This window comes from Oryzias melastigma, unplaced genomic scaffold (assembly GCF_002922805.2).
Source record: "Oryzias melastigma strain HK-1 unplaced genomic scaffold, ASM292280v2 sc00263, whole genome shotgun sequence".
Taxonomy (NCBI): domain Eukaryota; kingdom Metazoa; phylum Chordata; class Actinopteri; order Beloniformes; family Adrianichthyidae; genus Oryzias; species Oryzias melastigma.
The window spans coordinates 319981-333411 of NW_023416897.1; the positions used below are offsets into that span (position 1 = coordinate 319981).

The 13431-nt window shown below is 37.3% G+C and overlaps 2 long non-coding RNA genes across 2 annotated transcripts in view; one reads left to right on the top strand and one right to left on the bottom strand.

Moving 5' to 3' along the window:
- Window positions 1-7784: 7784 nt before the first annotated feature.
- LOC112140547 lies at window positions 7785-9880 on the bottom strand. Its single transcript, XR_002918190.2, has 2 exons — window positions 9549-9880; window positions 7785-7847 (listed from the first exon to the last, which is right to left on the bottom strand). It is a non-coding gene; the product is annotated as an uncharacterized LOC112140547 (long non-coding RNA).
- A 3352-nt stretch (window positions 9881-13232) lies between these two features.
- Window positions 13233-13431, top strand: part of LOC112140548 — a 1826-nt gene continuing 1627 nt past the window's right edge. Inside the window, exons 1-2 of the long non-coding RNA XR_002918191.2 lie at window positions 13233-13274; window positions 13369-13415. This is a non-coding gene — a long non-coding RNA (uncharacterized LOC112140548). The remainder of the gene's footprint in view (window positions 13275-13368; window positions 13416-13431) is intronic.

Below are 13431 nucleotides of genomic sequence, written 5' to 3' on the forward strand. Positions count from 1 at the left end.
TACCCCCTAGCAATATATCTTAAGTTTAATCTTCAATATAAACTATTTCAGAAACGGACATTAACTACCCTTATTTTTTTATATATACAAATCAACCTGCACAAAGATCTATACACGTCGTTCATTATTTATTCATTATTTTGTGTTAAAAATAAACATTGGAATGTTTTCTCAGCGATTTTCTTGTGGAAATCTTGATGCGGCCCGGCCTCATCTAGACTTTGCCTCCAGCGGCCCCTGGCTGAATTGAGTTTGAGACCCCTGCTTTATACTGTATTACATCATGGTCTCAGGCTAGCATAACAGTCCTAAAACCTCTAAGGTCTCTTCATAATCAAGCTCTGAAAATCCTTGACAAGAAATCCAGGCGATACCACCATTGCTTTATTTTAGAAAAACACAATATACTAAGTTTCGATAACCTGATCAGGTACTCTGACATTCGCTTAGTTCATAAAATTTTGCATGACACCACCCCACCTCCTCTTAAGAACTTTATACAGCCATGCTCTGAGCTCAGGGGCAGAGTGTTAAGGTTGGTATTCAGAGGAGACTGCAGTGTCCCTAAAAGAAAATCCACCTTCTCTCAGCCGACCTTTTCCTATAGGGCTGTAAATGAATGGAATAGACTTCCAACAAATCTCAAAAACGTAGCAGACTTTTGCAGTTTTTCACAAACTGCCAAGAATTGGATGCTGGAGAACCAATCTTGCACACATTAATAGATGGCTATCAGAGTACAAGACCATTGCTGTAATTGTTTTATCTTATTTTTAACTGGAAATATGTTTATTTGTATGTTGCTTTTATAAATTGGTGTATGTATTTTATATTGCACTAGTTTTAGTTTTATAAAATATCTTAGATTTCATATTGTATTTTATATTGTGTTTGTTTTTTAACATCCTTGATAACGTGTTTTACATTGGATTTCTTTTAAAAATGTCTTAAAATGGTTAGTATGTTTATAATGTTTAGATATTATGTATTTTGTAAAGGACTACAGATGGAAATTAGCTACTAAGCTACAATGTGGTGCAACCATTTTTGCTTTTTAAGCTCAATGTATTTGTACACTGTCCTGATAAATTAATAAACAAACAAACAAATATGTGTTTTGCTAACATCTTCCCTTTTTTAATAGTTGTTTTACGAATTTCTAACTTTGCAAGTTCCCATTCTTTCCCATATTTACCAGAAGTACCAGCTTGTTTTCAAAAATTGTCAATGATCCTGCCAATTTCTAGTTTAAATATCTTAATTATTAAGTAACGAGTTGTTCAATTTCCAGTTACTTAACGTACTTGTGATAATTTTAAATTCAATTGACATATCCTGGCTTCTGCATTTTTTAACAGATTTTGATTGTTTATTTTATTATTGGTGGCATAAACATGAATCATTATACATTCTTTCTGACCAATTTCACATACTACAATAATTAATCTTCCTGAATCATCTTTTTGATTATAAAAGGACCTTTAAATTCCCCTTTTAAAATACAGTAGCTACATCTGCTGATGATTTGCATCCATTGGAAAACCAAATTTCACTTCCCCATTGGTTTCTCCAAAAAGATTCATCTGCTGGTCATGCATGAGTTTCTTGAATAAATAAAAGTCTGCTAATCTATTTCTGCAATACAAATATAAAGCTTTCATTCTAACTTCATCTCTAAAATCCCTAGCATTAACAGAGCAAACATAAAGAGACAAAATAGAAAATGTATTTAATGTCATTTATTAAATCTACAACCCCTTCCCCTCCCCCCAAAAAATCCCATATCAGAATAAAACAGAATTTAAATAACTTTGTAATATCTCGAACGTTTTAAAGGGGCCTTACCGTTCATTCCTCACTATACCCCAAAGCAGTATTTTGATCTGTTCATGCATTTAAGAGTAATACTCTAAAAACCTGCACTGTCTGCTGCAGCCCATCCCATACCCATGAAAACAAGCGATTGGAAACGTGCTGACATCAGCAGCTCCCTTCAGTAAGAGTCTGCTCTGACAGCTCTACCCCCAGACTAGCAAAACCACTAAATTTCTCCACAGAACTAGTGATCAGAAAAAAACTTTCATTTTAGATGTAGAATACCGTATATTTTCAAATTCTCTCCTGTCTACTATAAATTCCAGCTGAAAAAGGTGTTAGTTACTTTAGTCGCAGCGCTCCTTTAAGACACCCATCCCTCCAAACCAGCACAGCCGTGCAGAAGCCGCGTGTCTTTGTGTTGTGAACGGTGTCGCGATGGCCATGGCTACTAAGTAGTGATGGTGAGATGAAGCATTGTGGGACACTGAACCACTTCAGCCATTGGTTCGAGAAAGGGTTCATTTTTTGAACCTTTATGTGCCCACGATACCATCTACTTTCCAAGTTTGGAATTACAGGCTTCTTCACCAGAATCACTTGTTACAATACAATTAACACTATGGGAATTATTATGAATAGCAAAACATGTATGACTGAAAAATGTCTTTACAAAATAATCACAAAAAAGGTATACTATATGGTATACTATATTCTTAATCTGTTTTGTCAACATATTTGAGTGCTTGTTGAACTTGTAAAAGGCCATACAGTGCTTATGTAACTGGAAATATGATGTTCAAGATGGGGAGGGTTATTCAATTTTATTTAGAAACAAGAGTTTCTCGACATTTTTTTGGTTTCAAGCGATTCCTTCTTTTAGACACAACTTCTCCTGCTTTAGAAAAGACTCTTTCACAGGGAACAGAAAAACCAACAAACTCCTGACGGTTCCCTCTCCCCCTCTTCACCCTCTTCACCCCACCTGAAATTCACTGAGCAGATGATGGAGCGAGTCGGGATTGGGCTTCGATCTACCCCTCTGGCCAATCCATTTTTGTCACCCATAACTCTGTCACCAGAACGTTCGAAGGGTCGACGTAAAGCCCCACCCTCTCCTGTACAACATCATATCCTGTCCCTGCAGTCAGATGTTTGATGTGTTGAGGGTCCAGGCTGTGGATATAACAACAGTCATGATGTTCTCCAGAAAAACCTGGGACCCTGTTCTCTAGAAACACACACCGTTTCTGCACGTGTCACTAACAGGAGGAATGTAATCTGCCCAAAACGCAAACAAAGGACTTTAAAAGAGGTAAACATTTCCTTTGCGCCTTTCCAGAAACAAAAGGTAAATGAAAATATTATTACTCCTAGACCTCTCAAGTTAGCACTTTTAAATGTCAGGTCTTTAGCAGGAAAAACATTTTTAATTAATGATTTTATCACTGAGAACAAAGTTGATTTTATGTTTTTAGTTGAAACCTGGTTAGATGAGAATAGTAGGGGTGCAGTTCTCACAGAGTCAGCTCCTCCCAATTATGGTGTTATCAGTGAGGAAAGAACAAGCAGAAAGGGCGGGGGGGTTGCAGTTTTGTTCAATGAAATGTTTCAGTGTAAAAAGTTATCTTTTGGAAACTTTCCATGTTTTGAATATGTAGCCCTACAGCTGAAGGCCTCACTCAAAACCATATTTATCAATATCTATCGCCCACCTAGATATAATCCAGAATTTAACCTTGAGTTTAGTGAACTGCTGTCTATAATTTGTCTTGATTTTGAGTGTATAACCATGGCTGGAGATTTTACCATCCATTATGGAAATCTTGAGAACAAAGCTACTAAGGACCTGATAAACACTCTGGACAATTTCGGGTTGACTCAACATGTAACAGAGCCCACACACAACAGAGGGAATATTCTTGATTTATTGATTTCCAAAGGTCTGAACATCTCTAAGGTTACTGTATGTGATTTAGGTCTGTCTGATCACTGCTGTGTTTTCTGTGAGAGCACAATTCCAGTACACACAAATGTTTTGAGGGAGGAGATCACAAAACGGTATATAACTGAAAATACTAGTGAGATGTTCAATCAGATTTTCTCTCTGACTCCTCCCCTCTCAGGGGATTCAGTCAATGAACTTGTTAATAGCTTTAATTCCAACATGTCAAATATCATGGATAGTATTGCTCCTAGTAAGGTGAAGGTGATCTCTGGTAGGAAAAAATCTCCATGGAGAAACTCCATTGTGGTAAAGAACGGAAAACGAGAATGTCGGAAATCTGAACGCAGGTGGCGGAAATCTAAACTACAGGTAGATTATGACATCTATAAAGAGAAACTTCACTTATATAATTTACAACTGAGCAATGCAAGGAAGTCCTATTTTTCTGAAATTATTACCAAAAACTCCCATAATGCTCGGGCCTTATTTAATATAGTCGACAGGTTGACAAAACCCCCTGTGTCAGTGGCACCAGAACTTTACTCCACCAAAGCCTGTAATGACTTTGCCAAATTCTTCAGGGACAAAATCAAAAACATTAGACAAACAATTGTTTCACCAACTACAAGTTCAGGATATGAACCCTATCCACTAGAAACCAGTATAAACCCAATGGCTCAGTTTCAACCCATAAACAGTAAAGAACTGCAGGACATTCTATGTCAACTGAACTCCTCCTCCTGCTGTCTGGATATTCTACCCACAAGCTTTTTCAAAAAAGTTTCAAAGATCCTGGAACCAGCCCTGCTCCAGATTGTCAACTTGTCATTAACATCTGGTGTTTTCCCAGAACCACTGAAAACAGCTGTAATCAAACCTCTCCTAAAAAAGGACAGTCTAGACAAAACTCAAATGAACAACTACAGACCGATATCAAACCTGCCATTTTTAAGTAAGATCATTGAAAAAGCTGTTTTCCATCAGTTAAATGAATTCCTAATAAATAACAACTGCTATGATGTCTTCCAGTCCGGCTTCAGACAGAACCACAGCACTGAAACGGCTCTGACCAAAGTGACTAATGACATACGTTTGAATACAGACAGTGGAAATATGTCAGTGCTAGTTTTACTGGATCTCAGTGCTGCGTTTGATACAGTCGACCACGCAATACTACTCAGACGACTGGAAAACTGGGTGGGTCTCACTGGGCCAGTACTAAACTGGTTCAAAACGTACTTAGAAAACAGGAAATATTTTGTGTCAATTGGTAACTTCACTTCTGAGCCAATAGAAATTACATGTGGAGTGCCCCAAGGCTCCATCCTGGGACCACTTCTATTTAACATCTACATGCTCCCACTGGCCCAGGTTATAAAGAACAACAACATTAGTTACCATAGCTATGCAGATGACACACAGATATATATTAGACTGACACCAGGAGACCGAGGCCCTGTACAGGCTCTTGGTAAATGCATTGAGGACATTAATGACTGGATGTGTCACAACTTACTTCAATTAAACAAAAACAAAACGGAGGTTATTGTCTTTGGGGCTAAAGAAAAAAGGTTAGACGTCACTACAGAGCTTCAATCTATTCAACTAAAAACTACCAACCAGGCCAGAAACTTGGGTGTAGTGATAGACACAGACCTACATTTTGATAAACACATTAAGGCAGTCACTAAATCAGCCTATTATCATCTCAAAAATATCTCAAGGATTAAAGATCTGATGTCTAAGCAGGACCTGGAGAAACTAGTGCATGCTTTCATCTTTAGTCGACTTGATTACTGTAACAGTGTTTTTACAGGACTACCAAAAAAATCCATCAGGAAACTGCAGCTTATTCAGAACTCTGCTGCTCGGGTTCTCACAAGGACCAAGAAAGTAGACCACATCAGTCCAGTTCTGAGGTCTTTACACTGGTTACCTGTCTGTCAGAGGATAGACTTTAAAGTTCTGTTACTGGTTTATAAAGCTTTGAATGGTTTAGCACCAAAATACATGACTGACCTCCTGACCCAGTATGTACCAGCCAGACCTCTCCGGTCATCTGGATCCGGTCTTTTATCAGTTCCTAGAGTCAGAACTAAACATGGAGAAGCTGCATTCAGCTTCTATGCTCCACAGATCTGGAACAGACTTCCAGAAAACCTTAGATCTGCTGAAACACTCAGTGTATTTAAATCCAGGTTAAAGACTCACCTGTTCTCAGTTGCATTTGATTAATATGTATTCAAAAGTTTACGTCCGCACTTTTTATCTATGCTTGTTTTAAATTAAAATCTTTTTACTTTCTTTTAATTTTATTTTAATGATTTGAATGATGATGAATGACATTTTTACTATTTCTTTTGATTGTTTCTTTTAATGTTTTATGTAAAGCACTTTGAATTGTCTCTGCACATGAAATGTGCTATACAAATAAACTTGCCTTGCCTTGCATTTTTAAAACAACTTTATTAAGTATTGCATAAAAAGGTACAAATCCAAACATGAACATTTAGTGTTAAGTTTAAAATTACATTAGATCAACAACAAATACACACAAGAGAAAAACTAACAAACAAACAAACTGAAAGAGAACAGACATTTTAGCATTATTCTCGGATAAACAAGTATGAACAATACAAAATCCATTTGAGGAAAAAAAAGAAAGAAAAAATAATGATAATAATTTCAAATATTTAAAATATCCCAAGGGAGAGCACTTCTTTTCTGTATTGAGGTTCTCTTTCGCCTCCTCAAATCTGCAATAATATTCTTAAAAACAGAGTCGCTATGTATCATTTCTTGGTTTAAGACAACTTTTGCTCTGGTCTTCCATATGTGTGTGTTGATTACACACATGATCAGCCAGAACAACCGTCTCTTATTGTCTGGGATTTTCTCAGAAAACAGACCGAACATAACAGAAGACAAGTTAATGTTTACATTAAACCCAACATTATATATTTTTTCCCTTATTTCTTTGGTTCTGTAACAATTTATCAACAGATGTTCCAGAGTTTCATCTTCATTGCAGGAGGTCATTGGACACATTTTTGTTTTAACAAAACAGCTCCACTTAACAATGGCTCTGACAGGGAGTCTGTTATGTGAAATGAGCCAGACAGTGTCTCTCATGTTTACGGGGATGATTTTATCATTGATATTTTTAATTGCTTGGGGACTGTTTTCTAAACTACAATATTTAAGATGTGCTTGTCCTCCATTTTTTTGTTCGTTTAAGATTTTATAAATCATTTTGGATGAAAAACCAATCCAATTTATGTTGAGATGCTAAAATTTACTCATAAAATCCCCAAAAAGTAATTTATAGTATGGTACTCCTGTTCTGGATCTGCCTTTTAAAGTGTTCCAATGACCTCCTGTATTTTCAAGCCACCCAGCATTTCTGTACATAGCGCTCTGTTCTAGTTTTATGAATTGAATATATAATGTTATACTTAAATCAGGTACTCCAAGACCTCCATTTTCTTTGCTTTTATACATAAGAATCCTTTGAGTTACTTCTCTATTAGTCCCCCACACAAGCTTAGCTATTTGTTTATTTAGAAAAATTATTGTTTTATGTGTTGGGGGAAATATTGTGGATAAGAAAAGGAGTTTGGGAGCACCATCTGTGACAAAACATGTCACTTTATTGGTGATTCCCCATTCCGCCATCAATGAGGCTTTCTCGTAACCAATATTTTCAGCAGTGTGTGACTGGGGGAATTCTTGCACTCCCAACAACACTGAGCAGAGCTTGGACTTCTCACCAACAAAATGGCAAGTTATAGCCAGGTAGGCATCCAAATTCATGGATGTCCACATATCTGAAGTAGAGCTATCAGGCGATTAAAATTTTTGATCGCGATTAATCGCATTTTGTCCAGAGTTAACTCGCGATTAATCGCAAATTTACATGTGGCCTTTTTTTAAGGAAAAAAGTGTGGTGCACTCCACTAAGATATTCTTTAATTAAAGAAAAAAAAAAGCAAAGCAAAGAATAAGGGAAAAAAAAGCTTACTTTGCTCTGGGGTTGGATGAACTCCTCCGGGAATGGACAATCCACCCCTTCAAAATCACCTCTCTGGAACACCAAGCATCACATGATCAGTGGACAAAATATTGTTTTTTGACTCGTTGAACCCCTATAAAAAAGTAAATCCGAACTGTAATCCTCCTCCATGTCTTCCATAAATTGCAAAAGCGATATACACAGATGACGCCACTCTGTGTAGCTAAACGTTACCGCGGTAGCTCCTCCTGAAGCATCGTTGGCGCCATGAACACATTATTAAACAGTCATCAAGCCGCGAATTCGCTGTGCTGCAAAGGAGAAACGACCGACCCGAATTTGACTCGGAAATTGCGTTTTATAAATATTTAAATGTTTCTATAGCTGCGTTTAGATTAAACATTTGTCCAAAACTTTATCGAAATTCTAGGAATTTAAAAAAAAAAACAGTTTTGAAAAAAACATTGTTTCCATTAACGCCTGATTATGCGACAAACTCGAAGCAATTCAAGTGATGAGTCATTGTAAAAACGGCAATAGACGAGAGCCATTAGGTGTGTTTGAGATCCTGCCACGCCTTGCCTGCATTGTCGACGAGACCAAGCCGCTGCTGGAGGGGGCAGGGAAAGGCGCCTGAGATGAGGGCGAACAGCGAGACTGTAAGAGAACAAGGAGTTGGGGGTTGTCCTTAACATTCGGTTGAATTTTAATATGCCTCTCCCCTTTATTATGATCTGTGCTGTTATGCCTTTTATATTATTATTGATATCTGTCAAAGTAAAACAGTTTTAAAAAAATCGCCAGCTACTCCTGATCCGTTTCACATCAAACTACAAGAACTGTCAGGACCCCATTTCCCACAATGCATTGTTTTGTAGTCACCAAGGAGGCTAGCAGCCAGCGCAGGTACCCATTTATTTTCTGGCTGCGCTGGCTTAGGAAGGCGCCTTGAACCCGCCCATCTCTCGCGATACTGCACGACGGCGCAAATGTGACATCGGTGAGAGAAACTGACCAGCATGCACCACGCTGCAGAAGATCTGCGTCATCTGTGCAGCACTGGGTCCGCCTCAGTCATGTCAAACACACCTATTGATTGTTCATTGATTGTTCATCATTCACTACAAGGGAACATCTGGGTGAAGTTACAGCAGTCTCAGTCGCGCGCCATGGACAAACACAGACCAGTGAGAGAAGTCTGTTCCGCTTCTACTAGCGCTCGTCCACATGTCAGATGAGAGCTCCGCGCCTTTTTCAGGCTGTAATAACTGCTGGATGGATCTGTTTAGAGGACGTTGCTTCGTGAATATATTGGAGAACTTGTGGATCCGAGGAGTCCGCATGACACGCAGCTTTTACTGAGCTATGACGCTGCGGGAGCTCTCTGTGGCTCCGCTGTGAGGAGCTCAAAGTTTGAAGTGTTTCCATTACAGTTTTTCGGGAAAAAAAACTGCTTTGATAAGGCCCAAATACCTCATCCTCTAAGCGCAAAAACTTTGTTTCGAAAAAGGCGAGGTTTTTTTTCCAATTGTGGTGTTTCCATTAGAAGGATTTAATATCAAAATTCAATTTTTCGAAATTTCGAGTTAATGGAAACGCAACTTATGAGAATCATGCAAAAATGTTAAGCTAAAGCTAAAGCTAGTTAAGTTGAGAGTAGCTAGTATTTAAAACCATAAACTGAACATAAACGGAGGAAACATACTTTTGTCTAAAGCATACAGTAAAGATAATCAATATTAAAATATATTTGACACAAAAAAAGCTACATACCTTTTATTTTATCTTGGAGCAAGGATTCTCCGTCGAGGCAGCTCCTCGTGCGTGTGGAGAACAAGTTTAGACTTGTTCAGGTCGGTTACAGAATGGGCGTGTCTGACATTTTAGTTTGAATAAATGTATTAAAATTGAGTTGTTTGGAATTAAATTACTCTGTTGTTCTGTGAAAGTATTTTTTTGTAAGGAAAAATTAAGTTGCCAAAATATTTTAAATAATTACTTTTAGAAAACTTAAAAATTTGGGGATATCTGTTCAACTAATTTTGTGGAGGAAATGTAGTTGAATAAATTGTGTAATGTGAACAATACCCCTTGAATACTTTTTACAGTGTGGTTGAGACGTGATTTATCATTATTTTGCCGCATTTCATTATCTAAAGCAGGGGTGCCCAAACGTTTTCGCACCACGGGCCAAAATCTAAATGGGATCCCGGTCTGCGGGCCAAATACAATATTTTTCTTGTCATGAAATAAAAGGAGAAAATAAAGAATATGATTTAACATATTTATTTTGAGTCTATTCATTAAGGTAACACAAATCAGTAAGAAAAAAAAAGTAAGTTATTTTTGTGTTCGAAACTTTTAAGTATATTACAACCGTAGAGTTTTGGAAAACTATAGAGAAGTAATGAGAAACGGGTAAGGGGTTTTAGCTCTTAAACACCTAGACCTCGAAATGTCTGCCTGGACTTTTTTTTGTTCGTTTTGACTATAAAAGGGTCTAAAAATGTCCTACAAATGGTTGCTTTTACTCCTTTTCCAAGAAGACCCTGAATTTTCAATATGTATCATCATTTTACAATATTTTTTTTTTCATAATAATGTTGGACCAATTAAAAAAAAACACACACAAAAATGGAATGTGGGTTTTAAAATTTTTAGAGAGAAAAACAGTGCAAAAGTACATCAACAACAGATTTTGTTTGCTGAAAGTTTAAATGTGTCCAGTATCAAACTGTTTACAACAACATCTTGAATGGTTCTCTCTAAATGTGCAAAAAACAGTGCATAAAATGTAAAATATCTACAGGTGTTTTTGGTAACACAAGCCAGTTCTGTCCTCTTTGGCTCCTCAAAGGTCTTGGTGATGCTGCCAGTGACAGTCACAAGTCCTAAAGTTCCAGGGAGTCTCTTGGTGCAGATGCTGCAGCATCAGTGGGAAAAGATTTCACCTCCTGATGGTTTTCCTGCATTTAGAGATGTTTGGACACCTGGGATGAACCTCAGTGGATAAGGGTCTCCATCATCAGATTCTACATCTTTGTTGATGTGGTGAGCAGCTTTGGTCTCTGACCACATCACCAGTCTCCAGCATCCTCACATTTGGTCCTCCAGCAGCATCAGCTCCAGCTCAAAGCCTCTCACGGGAGACCTGAAGAAAAATTGTTTTCATTTATTGTGATATTTATTTCCTGAACAAATGTAAATTTATGTTTATTTTATAAGATAATTTATAATTTATGAGTAAGCTAACTGAAATTTAAATTGCATTTCTCTCACACAGTTTGGGTTTTAGAGTAAAAACTAGTCAGCAACTGCTTGATTCCTTCAGGAAAAAACACGGTAATGCAACCCCACAAACGTTACCTTTTCTCGCCAAAATGACTCCTTCTGTTGCTCCTTCGGTGTCAAAGTCTTCTCTGAACCTCCATGAAGATTATATTTCCCAGGATGGTCGTCTTTCAGACACTTTTCTTATTTTTTTCACCGTTATAAAAACTCTTTTCGACCTCTCCGCTCTCTACCTCTCTCCACCGCTCCGTCTGTTTCACCGGTAAACAAAGCATCTTTGCATGGACGTCTGGGTAAAATTACCGTAATGTCCAGATATTGACAAGAAATTGCAATGTCTCGGCTTTCAGAAACTGTTGGAATTTTTCAAATAGAGCAAACCGTTCAGGAATTGCGGTAATTCAAAGAGCGCTTGTCTTAATGTGTTTTGGGCAACACGCTGGTTGGCTAAACACACACGGCTTCAGCAGCCATAGGTTTGTTCACGCTATGTTTGAAAAAAAACTTTTTATCTACCTTAATCCAGCAATTGAAGGAGCACTCAAAGAAAAGGGGGAAGGGCACAAAGATTTGAATTTTAGGAGTTCATTGTAACATACTAATGAGTCTGATTTAAAAAAAAATCCCAAATCATTTGTTGATAGGGTAAAATGTGTCCCTCTCCAAAGAAAAAAAAGGAAACTTCAGAAATTTTTGAAATATATCCAAAGTATTGTTATTTAAAATTGTATGTGACCTTGCCCTTACCTATTTTTTTCCTGTTCTTATTTTTTTGTTTACACTCTGCCATTTTTGTTCTTTTGTAAACTCATTTCAAATGTTTGCTCACCCTAACTTGGATTGATTATGAAAAAAATTAAGTTTAAGGAAAAAAAAAACATATGTTCACTTTGATTGTTTATGAATAAATAAAGTTGAAGAGAAAAACGTATGTTTTGTTGAAATCGGAAGTTGTTATCGACATATATACACTCAAAAAAATGATTCAAGCCCCTCTTAAAGGTGACACATTTAGATTTAATTCATTTTACTCAAATTTAGTAGTTAATCAGAAAATTATTTATATCTCATTCATGTTAACTAAAGTTATTTAATAGCAAAGAGCCTCTGATCCATTAACTCAAAATTATTAAGTTTTATTTTGTCCGCCTCCCCGTGCGCATGCGCATATGAGTCAACGCTCTCTCCCTTCCTCCACGTCTCCTTCCCGCTCTTTCAGAAGCTGCACGTCGGACTTCGGGTTTGAAAATAGAACTAATTCCTGGTAAGTATCCTTTGAATTTCGGGTTTCCTCATGTTCCTATTAGTAGCATCACTACGGCGCAGTCCGTGAAGTTGCGCGGTTCTACGTAAAACTATGGCAATAGTGAAAACGGCTCGTGTTTCTCGTTTTTAAAAAGTCGGACTACCTTAACTAGCTTGGCTAACCGTGGCTGCTGTTACCATATTTCGAACCGTACGGAATGCTGCTTTTGAGTCGGTAAGGTTTAGAAAGAACGTCTCGTTTACACGAGGAAGAGATTGATCTGTTTATGTACTTTGAGAGGGTTCGCCAAAAAACAAAAACAAAAAAGGCGCCATGATGCAAAATCGGCAGCAAAATAGCAGGGTCTGGGGTTGCCAGGTAGTTAGGGTTTTCCAGCCCAAAAGTCATCTAAAAGCTGAAAACCCACAAAAAATTGCTCATATTCGCACGTTTTTAAATGCGACCAAGAACAAAAAAAATTATGGAAATTCATCTTGGCCACATGTAACCCCATGGCCAAGATGCACATCGCTGCATTACCCGGATGTATTTAATGTGCGTTCAAGTTTGAGTGACCCATTATCATTAGCAATAACCCCCTTTCCTGCCCAATATTGACATTGATAAATTTTATTTTGTTCTACCCCTAATTCCTTCTTTAGATCATTATGTTTAATATTGGTTAAATATGATGTAATGTCATGCAATTAAAAGTATGTATTGAAGTATACATTGCACGTTTTATACCTTCTGAATTATATGATATACTGTATTTGACAAATTCAGCCTTGTTTTTTTTTCCCTGTTAATGTAAATATAATTGATATTTTTAAATTTCGTCATCTGGACCCCATAAGAGAGCAAGAGGGTTAAAAGTCATGCAACATTCCTCCTTTTCAGCTTCCACCAGTTTGTCCTCTTCTCTGNTACCAGGAGTTATCTGTGGCAACCTCCTTGTAATAGTAAGTAAATATTAAGTTTGCTTTTAGCAGTTGATAATCACTATTATGTAAATGTGTCTAAGCAATAGTTGTGTGCTTTTTTTGCCTTTTTCAGGTTGATGTCTGGACATGCAAAGCATGCAGTTTGGAGTCATCTAGCAGGTATTTGTTATTCAAG